Source organism: Pinus tabuliformis, chromosome 1_1 (genome assembly GCF_031772625.1).
Source record: "Pinus tabuliformis cultivar Carrire ecotype Pingquan chromosome 1_1, CPIR1, whole genome shotgun sequence".
NCBI lineage: Eukaryota > Viridiplantae > Streptophyta > Pinopsida > Pinales > Pinaceae > Pinus > Pinus tabuliformis.
In genome coordinates, this window is record NC_142297.1 from 801,385,384 (window position 1) to 801,403,685 (window position 18,302).

An 18,302-nucleotide genomic window follows, 5' to 3' on the forward strand; every position below is an offset into this window, starting at 1 on the left:
GCTGGTTTTAACAGGACTTTGTGCATCATCAACACCTCTCCAATCTCTAACACATTCCAATCTCTGGCACATTCTATACCTTAGGTACTTGTGCCTTTGCTGCTCCGGTTTGAGCTATGTATGCACCTCGTTGTCCCATATTATCATTCTCAAGACATTCAAAAGGTTGGTGACCCAATTTGTTACATCTGTAACACTAGTAGAGAGTCTCTCCGCCTCTTCCTCTACCTCTACCTCTCTGGTAAGGTCTTCCTCCTCTACTGCCACCTTCTTTCTATGATAGCTCTTGTTGATTTGAGTTGCCTTCATCATTCATTTGAGCTGGAAGCTTTCCTCTTCCATTTGTCTATCCTTTCCCTTTGTAAAAACCACGTCCTCTACTAGAGATTTACTTCCTATATATCTTTTCTTCTGCCTTCAAGGCACATTGGTATGCTTCCTCTATTGTCCTTGGAGAAAGTATGCTAATTTCATCTTGGATATCTAGCCTCAAACCATTGATATACCTTGTTGTCTTCTCCAGGGTATCTTCTACATAGCCTGCTCTGAAATTCACCTTGTAAAACTCTTCGGTGTAGTCCCTCACTATCATCATCTTTTGTTTAATATTTTGCATCTGTCTATAAAGACTTAGCTGTTAATCCTTTGGCAAGAATTTATTCTTCATCTTTTCCACCATTATATCCTAGCTCTTGATTAATGATTTGTGCTTCTTCCTTCTTTCAACCTGTACACTATCCCATCGTAGTGCAGCATGGCCTTTCAACCTTGTCCCAACAAACTTGACTCTCTTATCCTTGTTAATTTCCCCATACTCAAAATACTTGTCCATCTCACCGATCCAATCTATTAGATTCTCATCTTTCAAACCACCATCGTAAATAGAGATTTGATGCTTTGGCCTTGAACTTGAGCCCAATATTGCTCTCAACAACCTAATCTCAGCAACTTCTTCAATAGGTGTAGCTCTTTCTTCTTCAAGATCCTCTTTGGCCTCATTAACATCTCCACATTTAGGGTCTTGTTGTCTCCCTACTTCCATGGCTTATAACCGAACCCGTAGTCTCCTTATCTCTTCTTGGAGTTCTGCATTACCCGCAGGTCTGCCTCCTCAACCTCATGCCCATCCTTCTCACCTATTCATCTTTCTATACTACAGAGACCAACAACATTAAGGCTCAGATACCACAAATTGATGGCTTCTGTTAGAGTCGGTCTAGTTATCCCTCCATCAGAGATCGAAGCTCTTTTGCATTTCATGATTAGGTGTCCCATCAGTTTTGATCAGTTGCATTTCGTTAGGCATGCCATAACTCTGATGGAGTGGGTTGTGTCACTCATTCCCCTCGTGCTTGGCACTGCTGGTTCAGGCCTGTTTATTAAAATAAGTCTTCAAAGGTCATTTACAATCATGTTTTAAATTTTCAGGTCTTAGGTCTAGGGTTGAGTCAATTTTGTCTTGAAAAGTCTTGGAAGACCAACAGGCCCGAGGGATGTCTTTGATAGATCATCACTTCAATAATTTTCATCATTGTACAGCTGAATTAGGACTTCTCTTCAAAACTCTATTTTGAAGATAGGTCGCCATCTCATTTTTGTAAAAAATTGTCAAAATTTTCAGTTCTTCAATCGTTCAAGTGCAGCCTTGGTCTCCTTTGCTAGAGCATATTAGAGCTATCCCTGCAAAAAATTATTAGAGAAAATCATTATTTCAACGAATTTTAAAGGGAAAACCAAAAAGGTCAAAGCCTATTAATTTTCAAAAAGTGTCAACAACCAAACATAAGAAAATGGGTTTTGGGTTAAGCAAAAATCAACAAGGAGTCTATATGAAGATATTTCTCCTCATTTGTAACCCATTCCACATTCCAAGAGCAAAGAGCATTGTTCTAAGGCGATTTTGTGAGTTTGTGGGCAATCGAGCTGTTTCCAGGGCAAGCTACGCATCAGGATTTTTTGCACAATTTTCATCTTCAGCTCAGGAAACGAAGCCAGTTTGACCAGTTTTGACTTGTGATGGGATTTTTCACCCTCCTTGATGTAATTAATGGAACTTTATGATGACTTGACACTTATTTACCTATTCTAGATGATTCATTCATAAAATAGCAAAAATTTAATGAATGAATTGGTTTCCTATCTTATAGAGGCAAGTTGTTTTGACTGCCTAGATTGTAGTGCTTTGTTTAGAATTGGTTGAAACAGCTCCTAGGATGATGAGCTCGAACCCTAGAGGCAAGGGAATGTGTTAGCTTGCCTATATTATGTACTTTCTTAGTCATTTTCAAGGTTGGACTTTTGGGAATAGCTTGATACACTATTGTACATATTTTATCTGCAATTTTGGCAAAGGATAGACCAGGCTTTTGCAGCACTATTTGGGATTCATGTGGCCTTATGTGTTGATGGTGTGTTTCTCTCAGTACTTGTAAGTTGTGTATGTGTACCACTTTCCTTATTTAATCTTCTGCAATTAAACAAATGAAGTGTTAAGGTAGAATCCATAAATTTGTTATGCTCTGCCTTTAAGTTTGTTTAATTTTCCATGTTTTCTTCAGTTTAAGGAGAATCCTTGAGACTTCCTTGCTCTCCTTAGCTCCTCACCTGTCAGGACTATTCATTCACTCACTTTAAAGGCATCAAAACAATCGCCTATCTTGCCCCAAGTAGACCTCTGCAAAAGCTATGCCTCATCCCCGCACCCAAAATTTCCTTTCCCTTGAATTCAACAAAACTTCAAAAAATAAATTCCATAATCCTTGTACTTCATACCTAGCCTAAAATTAGTCATCAATTCAGTCATCTCGAGCCTCTTTGATTACCTTTTGCCGAGATTGACCGGAGAGAGCCCTCTCCTGTCCTCGTAGGGCTAGCTACGAGGCTGAGCGTGGTTTGATGTGGCCTTGAGTTTTGCCTTCCTCAGCCTGAGGCAAATTCGAACGCTAACAGCTTCTATCTCTGCAACCACAAGCCTTGGTGCAAGGGAACAACAAGTCATTTTTTTTCAATTTCAATTTCTACAAACACACAGTTTAAAGATCACTACGAAACTCCTCAACCAAGGATTTTTTGGAAACTCTCTCATGGGTTACCAAATAAACCCTACTTTGCACGAAACCCAGATAGCAGAATTTCAAATTTCATCTTCCTTTGATCAAAAATTGATCCGTAAGTTTGATGACGGTTTTCCCTTACGAATTTCCCTTCTTTTGTTGGCTTGATAGAGGGTGCTCTGTATTCTCAAACCTGTAACGTAAATGGCTCTTTCCAATACACATTACACAACCACTGGATTAAAGAATTAGCTTAAATTGGATTCTCCAGGTTCTCATTTAAATGTAAATAATGTAAATAACAAAGAGAATACAATGCACGAATTACTCACTATACACAGTAATTTCTCTAGGAAATATATTAAAGAGTAAAGACCAAAACAATTTCAAATTCTAGATATTAATATGACTATTACAAGCCTCACAAATGCTCATACAATTAAATATTGTTGGAAATAATACTGAGAGGTGGGGGGTGAATCAGTAATAGTCAAGTCAATAATATTTTTCCTTTCATACTCAAATTTATATATGCTACTTCAATGAAGGTAACTCGCATGTACACACAACTGTGTTTAAGGAAACAAGTGTATATCTATCAAACTAATGATTCAGTTAATTCATCATATGTTGATCTTTAATCTGTGCATCAATACTTTATTAAACATTAAATAGTAACCATGTGTAGTAATATCAGAACAAACCATCACACATAAGAAACGCACACGAACACCAAGATTTAAGGTGGAAACCCAATGCGGGATAAAAACCACGTGCTACTGTCTTCTTTTTAATATAATAAAAACCTATCTACAATCTTGTACTAGTGTAGACTCATACCAGTACGCAGGCACCCACCTGCAGAAGGCTACAATCTTCTCTTGTTCTCCAGCTTCTACTGGAAAGGAGCTACAAGCCCCTAGCTCTTATACTAGCCGATCTATTTACTAGTACATAGGCACTAGCCTACCGAAGGCTCCAACCTTCACTCATTTTCCAGCTACTACTGGAAGGGAGCTCCAACCCCCTCGCTCTTATACCGGCCGATATGTTTAGCATTACGTAGGTGTTGACCTACAGAAGGCTACGACCTTCTCTCTTCCTCCAGGGACCACGTTTCATAAATTTTTAGACTGGATACTCCTAGAACACAACACCATAATATGAAGGCCACGTTTCATCCAATTTTCATATTGGACCCATCAACAACATTGAAGCTCAAAGTCAATCACCACTGCAATACAACCATCAAATACATTTGCATTAACCAATCATTGAAACTCAATCATTAATCTCTGAATCACCCACAACTGAATAACTGAAGTCCCATCATCACTGAAGCAAATCACAATCAACCAATCAATTTGAACATTTAGTGTATTGTCATAAAAAACACAATCACCAGAACACAGAGCAGAACCTAGAATTCTGCAACAACATCCAGATCCAACTACAACCTCAAATATCATATCTCATAATATATACGCTACTCTGATGAACTGAACTAGTGTGTATACGCACTTTTACCAAAGCCAACCAGCATATACATCCGCAAATATTAATTCATAATTTTGCAGCTATTCTAGACTTCAATCATACCCAGATCATAACATTTACAGAACAACACATGCGTCAGTATTCAGATCTGGATTATACATGATCAAACCATATAATGATAATTCATTTCAAGCCTTAATATCCCATTCCATCTTAGATCTTATCCCTCATCAACTGCTAAAGTTCATCCTTGGTTCAGATCAAGCAAAGCACCATCAACTGATAGCCTGCATATTAGATCTCACACTTCATCAGATATTCAATACTTGCTCACCTTGGCATAATGATCTTCTCATCCTTATATAGTTTTAGGCTTTTCTCAATACCATGGACCAAATACATAGGGTCAATACCTCGGGCCAAATACCTTGGACCAATACCATGGATCAAAATACCATGGACCAAATACCACGGACCAAAAACTTAGTTTTCCAACATATACGCACTTTTCCTTCTATGAAAGTGCATGTGTACTTATACATGGCTTGTGTTTAGTGAACTTGCGTATATACGCAGCTTGGTCAAGGTGAACCTGCCTATACCTCTCTTTCTTCATTCTTTGTAGTCTGATCTGTAATTCTTTGTTTTTGTCATGTTGCATTGTGATCTTTCATCTGAGTGAGTTGCCATCAAGGACAACACATGTATCATAATGCCAACAATCTCCCCCTTTGGACTTGATGGCAACAACAACACCAAGTCACTCTCCCCCTAGGCAAAGGGCAGACCAAGATATTCACTCCTTTTGATATACATTATGCTGTCCATGCTCCCCTTGAGTACATGCTGAATTATCTGATTGAGCTCCCTCTTTGTACATGCTGAGATGCACTATATCTTCCATGCTCCCCCTGAGCATATGCACAGTCTGCAAAATTATTTTCTAAAAGAATAACATGACTCTATAACTCAACTAAGTGAGTATGACCTTCCTATCACAAATGACTCATACATACATCCATCTCCCAACCAAGTGGGGATATACTGAATTTGACTCATCCTCCCAACCAAGTGGGGATATACATGACTGAAATATATCAATTATTACATCATCCTTCCCATGCATAGTGGGGTTACAAATTACATCATATGATCAAAAGGGACTCATCAAAAGACTACAACAGACAGAGACAAATTATTACATCATGGGTATTTATATGACCTTTACATCGAATGATATACATGACATTTATAATAGAGACCAAATATCTAAACAAGACCATGATAGTCATCAACAACTATCATACACCATATATGATTTTCTCCATAAGCATCTGTCAACAGCATCCATACCAACAACCTATATATGTCCATCATCAACCTGTGACAAAGTATGTCTGCATATATCAACTCATCTTCTTGATCTTCATCAAGATCAAATTGCTTCGTTTCCTTAGTTGAAAGAGCCTTATCATAACCTTCCATGAATCAACTAAGCATATGTCATATCTCCAAGTAGTAGCACAAAATCATTCACATCATATCATATGTATGTGAAAACACCATAGACATCATCTATGATCATAACATCATTATCAAGAGCTGCATGATCTTTCCACAAGAACCTTCACTATATCATCACTAGGGAACATCCCACATCTGATAAGTATCAACCATGATAATCAACATATGTGAGTATCAACCTATCATCATAAAGTAAGAACTCATCATCATTATGTGTCTAAGTAAGTCATGTCCTCGAATATCCATGTCTTCAAATAGCTATGTCTTCATGCGACCTGCAATAACACCATTCTCTTGGCCAATCAACAATATTTACTTAAGTAATCATACATGTATCCAACATACTGTATATCCATCAAAGAGATAGCAATATATCTAGCAAACCATGAGCTCATGGTCATTTGTCAAGATTTCCTGATATCATCAATAGCAACAATCCTCAACCATATGAGAGCCAGGAACTATAGGAATCCTACATCATAACTGCACCATATGAACTTTATGCATCTTTGAAGGCATGATGACAACAACATAAAAGAAATAAATGGCTCATCATCAAATAATGAAGTTGTGTACTCAAGCTTTGTACTTCTCCTTGTCCTTATGAAGATCAACATGTAAGCAACATATATGTACTATATGCATCATCAAAAGTCATTTACAATCATCCATAAATCTAATCTGAATACCAACTTATGCGATCCCAAATATCATCTAAGATTTTATCATGGGAAACTCATAACCGTAACATAGCAAGCCATATAAGCATTATCATCATTAATTGGGTTCCAAAAAGTTCTAACCATAATGCCAACAATGCTTTTTTAGAAGCATAGCATGTTCTCCCCCTGAACCTATTCCACCTGTTCACTATCAGATCTAATCATTGCATATATCAGTAAGAAGTATCAAGGCATCATCATCAATCAAATATACATCAAGTTATCAACAACTTGTGAGGATCAAAACACTTCTAAATAACATCCACAGACTGTAGCCATCTATGACAGAAAATATAACTGATGCTTGTCTGAATCATATCACATTAGTTTTTATGAGACTGTCCCACGATGTTTTTCTCAGACTACATATACGCAATTGTGCAGCTTCGAACTCACATATATACATGACTTGTCTTCATGAAACTTGCTTATGAGATTTAAAACATTGAAGTTTCATACTTTCAGCTTCCCCTGAGTCTGTCATGTCTGTACACTATGCCATGCCACATTTTTCTGACTGTACTTCCTTCTTCTTCCATATCTTTAAGTGTGATGGTGTTTTCTCCTTTTGGTATGGTGCCCGATATTTTCTCCTGCTTTCCTTTGCTATATGTCCAAACTTGTTACATACATAACATCTTACATGTTTCATATTTCTTCTATAGCAGTCAATGGCTTTGTGACCAAACATATTGCAAGAAAAACAATATCCCTTAAAGAACCTAGAACGTGATGATCTTTCTGTGTGACGGTATTGAACCATTCTACTTCTGCATCTGGCTGCAACATGTCCAAAGTTATGACATATAAAACATTCAACATTATTCATTGGAGAAAATAACCGAATATCACTTTCATAGTTAGGAGTAAAAGATTATCTTTGAAGATTTTCTTTCCTTGGTTGTTGATGGGGTTGACCTCTCATCTCCTTGTTGAGCATTTCAGATTTTTCATTAGAGTTACTTGCCTCACCTTGTGAGCTAGATTTACCTTCAACATATTCCTGAAAACCAAGACCAATTTTGATGGTAGGAGACCTTTGATTACTAAGAATATTATCCAAAACCTTAGTACTGTCTTGAAATCGTAACAGTTTATCCTTTTCTTCTAATTTACCTTTTAAGATATTTACTTCAACCTGATATTGCTCTTCCTTTTCTAGATATTGCTTCTTCAAGATTTCTTCAGCCTTTCTTCCTTCTTCCACTTGTTGCCTTAATTTGAGAATCTAATTTTTTTGTTCTTCATCTGCTTGAGGTAGTTCTTTATTCTACTTGTTTTCTATATCTTCTTTTAGAGAGAGGATCTCGGCTTCAAGATTTATATCGTAACTGGATCTGTCTTGAAGTCTCTTGATTGTTATACTCTGATCATTTATTTAATTTCTTAATGTTGTCACTTCATCCTGCAGCTTTTGGCATTGATCTTCCTTTTCCTTGTACTGCTTCCTTACTTTGTTTCCTTCCTCTAGCTGAGTTTTCAATCTCGTAACTTCTTCTTTGAAGGCACACTCCCTTTTGTTAAATAAATCTTATTGATTTCTGATTTTATCTACGAGTCTTTTAAATTTTGTCTCTATGTTTCTTTCAGGATCACTTCCAATATCTCCAAATTTTCATGAACAAATAAAAGTATCACTAGAAGACTAGAAATTTGTACCTGATGCTTCATTTGCTTGTCCATCTTCAATCTGAGGTGATTCAGAATCTGAATACTTGCTTCCACCTAACAGCTAATTGTGTCTCTTGCTGTCGATGTTCTTTTGAGCTGTCTTCTTCTTCCTAGGCACTTTCTTCTTTAGCTTCTTTCCCATTGTTCGACGAATTTCCTACAAGCGATCAAGCTTCTACCAAAGGACCTACTCTTATACCAATTGTTGGAAATAATACTGAGAGGGGGAGGGGGGTGAATCAGTATTAGTCAAGTTAATAATCTTTTTCCTTTCATACTCAAATTTATATACACTACTTCAATGAAGGTAACCCAAGTGGCAACTATGGTTAAGGAAACAAACGTATATCCAATAAACTAATGATTCAGTTAATTCATCATATGTTGATCTTTAATATGTGCATCAATACTTTATTAAACAGTAAATAGTAACCATGTGTAGTAATATCAGAACAAATCATCACCCATAAGAAACACACATGAACACCAAGATTTAAGGTGGAAACCCAATGCGAGATAAAAACCACCTGCTGCTGTCTTCTTTTTAATATAAGAAAAACCTGTTTACAATCTTGTACTGGTGCAGACTCATACCAGTACGCAGGCACCCACCTGTAGAAGGCTACAACCTTCTCTCATTCTCCAGCATCTACTAGAAGGGAGCTACAACCCCTAGCTCTTGTACTAGCTGATCTATTTACTAGTACGTAGGCGCCAGCCTACTGAAGGCTCCAACCTTCACTCGTTTTCTAGCTACTACTGAAAGTGAAATCCAACTCCCTGGCTCTTGTACTGGCTGATATGTTTACCAGTATGTAGGTGCCAGCCTACAAAAGGCTACAACTTTCTGTCTTCCTCTAGGGACCACGTTTCATCCACTTTTCATACTAGACCCATCAACAACATTGAAGCTCAAATTCAATCACCACTACAATACAACCATCAAATACATCTGCATTAACCAATCATTGAAACTCAATCATCAATCTCTGAATTACCCACAACTGAATCACTGAAGTCCCATCATCACTGAAGCAAATCACAATTAACCAATCAATCTGAACATTTAGTATACTGTCATAAAAAACACAGTCACTAGAACACAGAGCAGAACCCAGAACTCTACAACAATAGGCAGATCCAACTACAACCTCAAATATCATATCTCATAATATATACACTACTCTGATGAACCAAACCAGCGTGTATACATGCTTTTACCAAAGCCAATCAGCGTATACATTTGCAAATATTAATTCATAATTTTGCAGCTATTCCAGACTTCAGTAATACTCAGATCATAACATTTACAGAACAACACATGCGTCAATATTCAGATCTAGATTATACATGATCAAACCATATAATGATAATTCATTTCGAGCCTTAAGATCCCGATCCATCATTAGATCTTATCCCTCATCAACTGCTAAAGTTCATCCTTGGTTCAGATCAAGCAAAGCACCATTTATACTAGATCTCACACTTCATCAGATATTCAATACTTGCTCACCTTGGCCTAATGATCTTCTCCTTGTTATATAGTTTTAGGCCTTTCTCAATACCATGGACCAAAACCACTTAGGACCAATACCTTGGACCAAATACCTAGGGTCAATACCTCGGACCAAATACCTTGGACCAATACAATAGATCAAAATACCATGGATGAAACACCATGGACCAAAAACTTAGTTTTTCAACATATACACGTTTTTCCTTCCGTGAAAGTGCGTGTGTACGTATACGCGACTTGTGTTCAGTGAACTTGCATGTATACGCAGCTTGGTCAATGTGAACCTGTGTATACCTCTCTTTCTTCATTCTTTGTAGTCTGATCTGTAATTCTTTGTTGTTGTCATGCTGCACTATGATCTTTCATCTAAGTGAGTTGCCATCAAGGACAACACCTGTATCATAAAGCCAACAAATATCTTATATACACTTACAAATTCGACTTACTGATAAAAGAACCACTTGTCTAAGAAATGTTGTTCAGTTAACTTCAATCTCACACAGAGAACAAAAATCCCTTGCTCCAATACACACTCCAAACCCTTGCTCCAATACACACTCCAAAATCTTTCATAGGAGCAATACAGACTCCAAAATCTTTCATAAAAATGTTCCTCTCTTTTTTTCAAAACTAAAGAAAAAAATAAAAAAATTGTGCAAGAAGTGAGTTCATGGATGTGAACCAATTTCCCTTAGCTCTAACTCCCTACTAGCTATAAAATCATTTCTTTTAACTAGATGTTCCTAACTAATCTTAACTAAATATCAAAAACTTTTCACAAATAAACTTTAAAATGATTTTGCGTTGGCATGTGATCAAATCACATTGCTAAGCTCTTGCTCTGACTTTAATAACTTATCACTTTTGTGTGCTTGGCCTAATGCACCTGCATCACCATAGTTGTTACATGTGTGTTGTGCAAATTATTTAGATGGTGAAATAGTTAATACAACGGTGTTGCACAACCATACAAAATATGGAGATGGAGAAATAACTCACATCAATTGGATAATTCCACAAATCACTTCACATAGGTCACTGTAAGCATCATAGTTGAAGTAAAGTGATTGAACTATTTTAGTTGAAGTGAAGTGATTGAACTATTTTGTTTGAACCTTGTTACAAATGCTTCTTCTTATGATTGAACTATTTTGTTTGAACCTTAACTTACAACTGTTTCTTCTTGGTTTTGGATAATAAACAGAGACTCTGGTAATCCTGTGGTGAAAGGATCTTCTCCCTGGTTACAAAACTAAAATTCTTAAAAACTAAATAAAGCGTTACTAATCTTGTGGCAAAAGCATTTCTTCTAGATCACAAATCCAAAAAAAGCTCAAAAATTTCAGACATTGATCAGATTCAACCACGTTCCCACACCAAATTAACTTGTTATTAATGCAATCAGTCCAGTTAAGAAACATAATATTGGTTTCACTTCTGAAGAGACTATGGAAGAGGCACGGGTGGCTCCGATACAGTATCCAAAGATGGAGCTGTAATGCAGGGTAAAGAGAGCACAGCTGAAATAACATCCATTCTTTCTATGTTGAAAAATATGGTACAGTTGGCTATACAGAGCATCAACTCTGGAGAAGTTCCAGAAGGAAATTAGATTATAAGAAAAGTTACAAGCTCCTCCACTACACAACATGCGGAAGTGCCCATACATTAGATAAGCTGAAGGAGAAAAGCCTTGATGACATAATCTCAGAACAGTAATGCTGATAATTCTGCTCTGTTGCAGCTATAAAATCATAGATAGATCATCAATTACAGCTGTTGAAGAAATAACTTGGAACGGTACATTAAAGAAACATACACCGCTAGAATAGTGTATTCACAGAACAAAAACTAAATCAAAAGAACAAAGCTCTAGCTTCAGCAGGCATGAAAGACCAAGCTATTTTTATAACAGAGAAATGGTATGATCAGGCAATCTCCTGAAGAAATTGAGAGGAGCAGAAGGAAGCCTGTTGCGGAACCTCGGATGGCGCAGGAGATACAGAACAAAAACCACTGCAATTTGGAAGGGCGTGGTATAGAGAACTATGGCAGCTATCAAGCAAAATATGAGAAATATGGTAGTCGCTCGTGGATCTCTCCAGCTCAGAAGATTTTGAAGCCTTTCTCCCTCAGTACACATATTTCCCAACAGGGTCTGTATTCGCTCAGAAACGTTCCTGAGTCGATCGTATCGCATTCTCACAATGTCAATGGCCCTGCTAGTGGGGAATGTGTCGAATTCTTCCTCCATTTCGTCTGGGTGAACCAGTCCGGACTGGAAGAGGCTTGTGTCCATATCGGGTGGGCACCGTGGACGGAAAGGAAATTTCCATATGCCAATCAGGAACATGCAGAGGAAGGCGGTCGGAAGAATTAGCTTTGGATACCATATGAGAATCAAGATGACGATGTGCACCAGGACGGTGGTTACAGGATTTTTCCATTGGCATATATCGTTAAACGATCGCCCTACCGCTGTGAGAGGAGCCAGGATATTCATTATGCGGAAGAAATTCGCCTTACTGCGACGCAAGCTCCACATACGTGAATCCGTGTCCATCATATACTTCACCACTTCTCGCCTCAGAGGAGGCTCCGCTTTTCCCAGCCACATTGCCACTATATTCACTGCGTGGTATCGCAAACGTTCAAGCTCCGTTACAGATAGGGGATGAAGATAATGCATCTTCGGCAGCAATGGCTGTGTGTAAATCTGCATCATGTTCATCAGAGACGAACAGGAGAAACGAACAGCCAGATGAAGCTCGCCCGCCTTTATGATTCCTGAGGGATGAAGCATCAACAGAGGATAGGCATGCGTGTAAACGCGATCTGTCTCGAGAATCGAAAGGTGGATTCGAACCTTACCGATCCGGGCATCTTTCACGGATGCCGAAGACTTTTCGTCCCCTTGAAGATGGCAATCGTCAAAAACACAAACAGTGATTACTGTACAGGGATCATAAACTTCCCAGGTATATTGCTCGCTCCATTTTGGACTCAAGGTATCAATCAGAGTCCTGGTACGAACCCATTTCTGTCCATATTTGGCAACGCAGTAAGCATCCGTTCTGCCTCGTCCATCTTTGGTCTTCATAGGAAGCAAGTTCTGAGCGCGCAAGATCTCAACCTGGAAAATACCAATTTTAGGCTTCCAGAGACGCTCGTCGGTCGGCCTCAGATCGCCGCTGTAATGAGTAGACTCGTCCAGGACATGATAGTCCCCACATAAATGCAATCTCAGCAGAATTCTGCTCTCGAACTTCACGTCTTTCTTCTTCGACTTCCCCTCGCCCGCAGCAACAGCAGGGTTCTGAAGTCTGAACCATCGAGGATTCACAATCTTATGATCCAGTCGTTTGTCTATGTTATTCAGAGGAATCGTTACACTCCCAAGAATTTCTTCCTCATTCGGCCCCAAATGATCCTCGACCGTGAGAATCAAATGATCCTCGAATGGCTCCGCTGCCACGAAAAGCAAGTCCTCATCCCAAAAAGGACTCATATTTCCAGCGGCCACAGTTGGCTTTGTCTTCAGCAACTGATTTCCCAACTGAACCTTGACATGAAAACCATGAAATTTAGTCTTGTCACTGGGAATCACATCTTTAGCTTCAATCACATTCACCCTCACATACCACAATTTGGGCGAATGGTAGATCAAGTATTCACAAGCCCCTTCGAGTGCACCGCTGCTACATCCGAATGCCATGCCTCTGAAAACGCTTCGTCCGCCTGAGTGCCCAACCAGACAGCCAACATTAATTCGCCCTTGACCTTGCCCTCACCTTTCTTGTCCTCAAGCCGATACCCACCTAGGCGCAAGAAACCAGAATGAAAGAGCAGAGCGAGAGTTCTCTGTCGTGCCCGCCGCCAGGTCATGTGAGCATAATATTATAATTTTTTATTTATATTATTAATAAATATTTTTTATTTATAATATTATAATAAATATTTAAAATATATATTTACGTGAAATGCTTAATGCTTAGGAAAGAAAATAAATAAATACTTTTTATAAATAACATATGTTTTTCCTGCTGCGGAATAAGGGAAGGATATAACAATAGAAGGTTAGAAGTTGAAGAATATTCTTTTTCGTATGTTGAACTTTCTCGAGACCAAAAAATCAAGGCGAAAATTGAATTGGATATGGTCATATAAAATCTAATTATAGCATTAAATTTTTAAATAAAATATTTGAATTGGAAATGGTCATATAAAATCAAATTATAGTATTAAATTTTTAAATAGAATATTTGAATTGGAAATGGTTATATAAAATTAAACTATAGTATCAAATTTTTAAATAAAATATAATTGACACGTAATTACTATAGGTTGTTTGTAAGAGTGAGGGTCCGGGTATCTGTCTCTATCAATTTGTATGCATCAGTTCATTGTTCGAGGAAGAGATTGCGAGTTCATAAATTGCTAGTTTTAATAGCTTTTGGTAAATAGAAATGTTTACATGCTATGGCTTCAACACGGTGGAGTAAAATTTTTTTTTGTCTTATTATTAATAAATTGTATAGGTATTGAATGGTCAAGTAATTAATGGATAAGATTTGATATATATTTTTATGATATTTATTTGTTAGAAATTTTTTTATAATTTTTTTTATAAATTTATTAAAAATTTCATAAAATTAATTATTTCAATAATATTAATCAATTAAAAATTTTTAATTTTAATTTCAAAAATTTCAAAATTCATTTTTTATTTTAAAAAATCAATTTAATATCTAATGTTTTAAAACTTCTGATTGAAAAGTTTAAAAACTAATAACATATAACGACTAAATTTCATAAATATATTCATTAGCGTAGGCCACCTTCAAGCAATAGTGGGGGGAAGCGTATTAATTTTTTTTTGGTGATTTTATTTCAGAATAACTTAACGTTATTATTTTTTAGTTGGATTAATAATAACTTTTGATGATGGTGGTGGTTAATATTTATTGGGACCAAATTTTAGTCTATCAAAACTATGACATGAAAATTATGGACATTAATAAAGTTGACAGAGTTTTAGATCTTTATAAAAATTTGATATACACTTGTGACCATTCAAAACTAATTTTGTATCGGAAGTCTTAGTTGGTTCAATCCAATTCAATTACCAAGGCTAGAAATAAGGAGATAAAATCAGAATATATTATTTTAATGTAATAAAGAGATAAAATCAGATTATGTTATCTTAAGATTTATTTACAATCTGTTGGGCATTGGATAATCCAGCACTCCCTGTGTGTTTGGTGACATGGACTAACCGCCTTTCGAGGATCCGTTAACTCTGCCGATGCGTCCGTTTACTAACACCTTTGGATTTTGATGTAACGACAATCGTGATCCCAACACAATCAATAATATTATAATGTGAAACCTGAATGAGTTCAATCTGATTCAACACTACCAATGCAGTAGCAAAGTTAATATACAATGTGAAGTCTAAGTTCAATCCAATTTGAACCAATGCAAGTAGCAAAATTAATGTACAACAACATTGTGGGCATTTTGGAGGCAGCTAGTTACGTCCACTAAATAAATATAAATAAAAAATACACGCTATTTGCGTTGCCTCGTCTTAAAAGAAAAGAAAATTTGTTTGAAGGCTCACCTATTTTTAAAACAAAATTTGTTTGAAGACTCACCAAAGAAATAGGGTATTAGGTCAAGTCATTCCAATTCACCTTTTAATTTATGGTTGTGTATGGGATTATTGAGGGATATAGATTATTTATAATAATTTATAAGAAAAATATAAATTATTAAAAATTAGTACGATATAATTAAAAATCATGTGACATATCAATAAGTATGTATTAAAATTTATGCATTAAAAATATAAATAATATAAATATTTTATTTGACACACTATTATGTTTTGGGAAGTATGTGGCAAGGGATAAAGTTTTTTATATTTTGAATTTAATCGTAATTAGCTCATATTTATAAACATCTAAAGAAGATGACGAGGGTAACTGTGCATACTAGGGAGCGAGGTTGTGGGAGTATACAAGCGAAACTTTGGAGCAAGCATATCCATGACAAGTCTATTTCGACAGAGGCGGTTACCTAAAGATGATGGTTAAAATTATTTCCTTTTGAGAAAGTCAGTGAACACACGACACAAAGGTCATAGGTGACACGAGGGAAATTATGGGTTGGTTTATGGTCCAGCGGGGTTTTGAGTTTTGTGATGTTTCTATTAAAATGATGTAGATTCAGTTTTTGGACAAAAATAGGGTGGACTTTCATCCGTTATCTTTTTTATCTTGTTCGCGGGTTGTTCATATCTCTAATCATCTGTAACAATTTTGGGTTGATTTTCCTTGTAAATAAATTATTACAAACTTAATGAAGGGAACAAAATTCTAGTTGACATTAATTATTGACTATGAAAATTGGCATTGGCAAAAGGCAAGGGCAATCATATGGCAATTAATTAAAGAAATAAAGAAAAATAAGAGAAAAGGAAGATAAAGGGACAAGAATATTCAAGGGAAAATGAAGGGGAAAAAAAGAAGGAGAGGGAGAATATTCTATGCCTCTCTTAGCTGCTCTTAGCTACACTTAATCACGCTAAGTTACTCTTGATCACTTCTTGGTTATTCTTGGAGAATTCTCGCATTCACTTGGACATTGAGGCATTCTCACTTGGATTTCGGGAGAGAGAGCACTTAGATAGAAGCAAGCAAAGAAATTCAAGGGCAACGAAGAAGAAGGTTGAAAAAGCAGCTACAACAGGAGGACATTGCAAGTAACATGTTGCCTTTGTGATTTCCTAGCTGAGATTTGAATGCATGGTATATGAATTTGGTTATTTGGTTAGTTGTTGTCACTGACACAGGATTTTCCTAGATTGATAGTGGTTTCAACCTTGCCTTTGCCATTTCTTGGATAGCCATGATGTGGTGGGTTCCCTATTTTGGTTAAGCTTTTGATGGGTGGTAGATTTTAGATCTTGGTTTAGGTGGTCTCAACAAAATTCCCAAGGGTCGAGGATGGAGATGGTGTTTCTCCTCGAACTCTTGACAAATGGTTGGAGACATGAAAATTCCTCTAGATATGGTGAAAAAAGTCGGAAAGCATCCAATATTTTTTTTACGTTAGTGATTTCTGGACCAGTTGGGGTGAAATCAATGTAGTTGAGGGTAAAGGTGGTTTAGCCTCTAGATTCCCTGGTTGGTTTTGTTTTGGGTTTATCCCATGTGATCCCACATTCATGCTTGGAATATGGCACATGGGTGATTGGTTGAAGAAATATTTGGTTCAACCCAATCTATGGTCGAGTGGTACATGGAAGTCCGTGACTTGGTTGGCTCTACGAATATGTTATTATGTGTTATTTCTTATTGAGATCAATGAGCACATGTATTGGTTATTGTGTTGATTTTATGACGGATTGTCTCAAATTCGTTTTGGTTAAATGTTGATTGTAAGAATGGCATATTCTTGTTGTATAATGTTTTCTTATTATGGATCTTCCTTATGACTTTGTTGTAACTGCTATAACAACATCCTAAATTTTTGGGCTTATCCAAAATTTTGGGGTCCCCCTTCTAATCACCCCGAGCCATTAGGGTTTGTATCATGTTTTGAGCTAGTAAAGTTCCCCATGACCTAAACATTCCCAAACCCTATTTGTGCCCCGCTCATACAATCCATGTCACATTTATTAATTAGGGTTTGAAGGTGGTCACTCTGATAAGGCATTACAAGCCTCATGCACCATCATGCTTCATCTTTCAATAAGCATTGTTTTAAGGTAAATACACCCTGCATTATTGAGAAATGGCCTCTCCCTAGATACTTTAGGGTAAGGAAAGTGTGACTTTGCTTACACAGATGTTAAACCCTAAATTCCCATGATGAAAAATGTCAACTATATGTACTCCCAACCTTTAACATGCTTTCTCTTGAAGATTCTTTAAGTTGTACTATCATTGCATCATGTAGAGAGTAGCTATATACTACATCACCGTCAATCATCAAATTCATTTATGTGCTTGATTGACACATTTTTGGAGAAAAAACCTTATTGGTGTATGAAAGGCTAACCCTTCAAAATGTCACCCAATGCCCCAGGTATTACGATATTAAAATACATTGGACACATATCCCTTGAAGCTTACATACACTTTCTTTATGTTTGTCAGGGGTTTTATTTTAATCTTGATTATAAGAATGATACCATTTAATTAACTTGTGGCAACTTTGTGCCATGAAGGGCCAACAAAAAAAACATGTATGTTTAGAGCTCTTATTAGGGCGCACTAGCTCTATCCCCATACATGCAATAGAGAGATGTTA

General features: G+C 36.8%; 1 pseudogene; it reads right to left on the reverse strand.

Annotated features, from left to right (window-relative positions):
* Window positions 1–11,393: 11,393 nt before the first annotated feature.
* On the reverse strand, window positions 11,394–13,868 carry LOC149216432 (FT-interacting protein 3-like; annotated as a pseudogene).
* Between the last annotated feature and the right edge of the window lie 4,434 nt (window positions 13,869–18,302).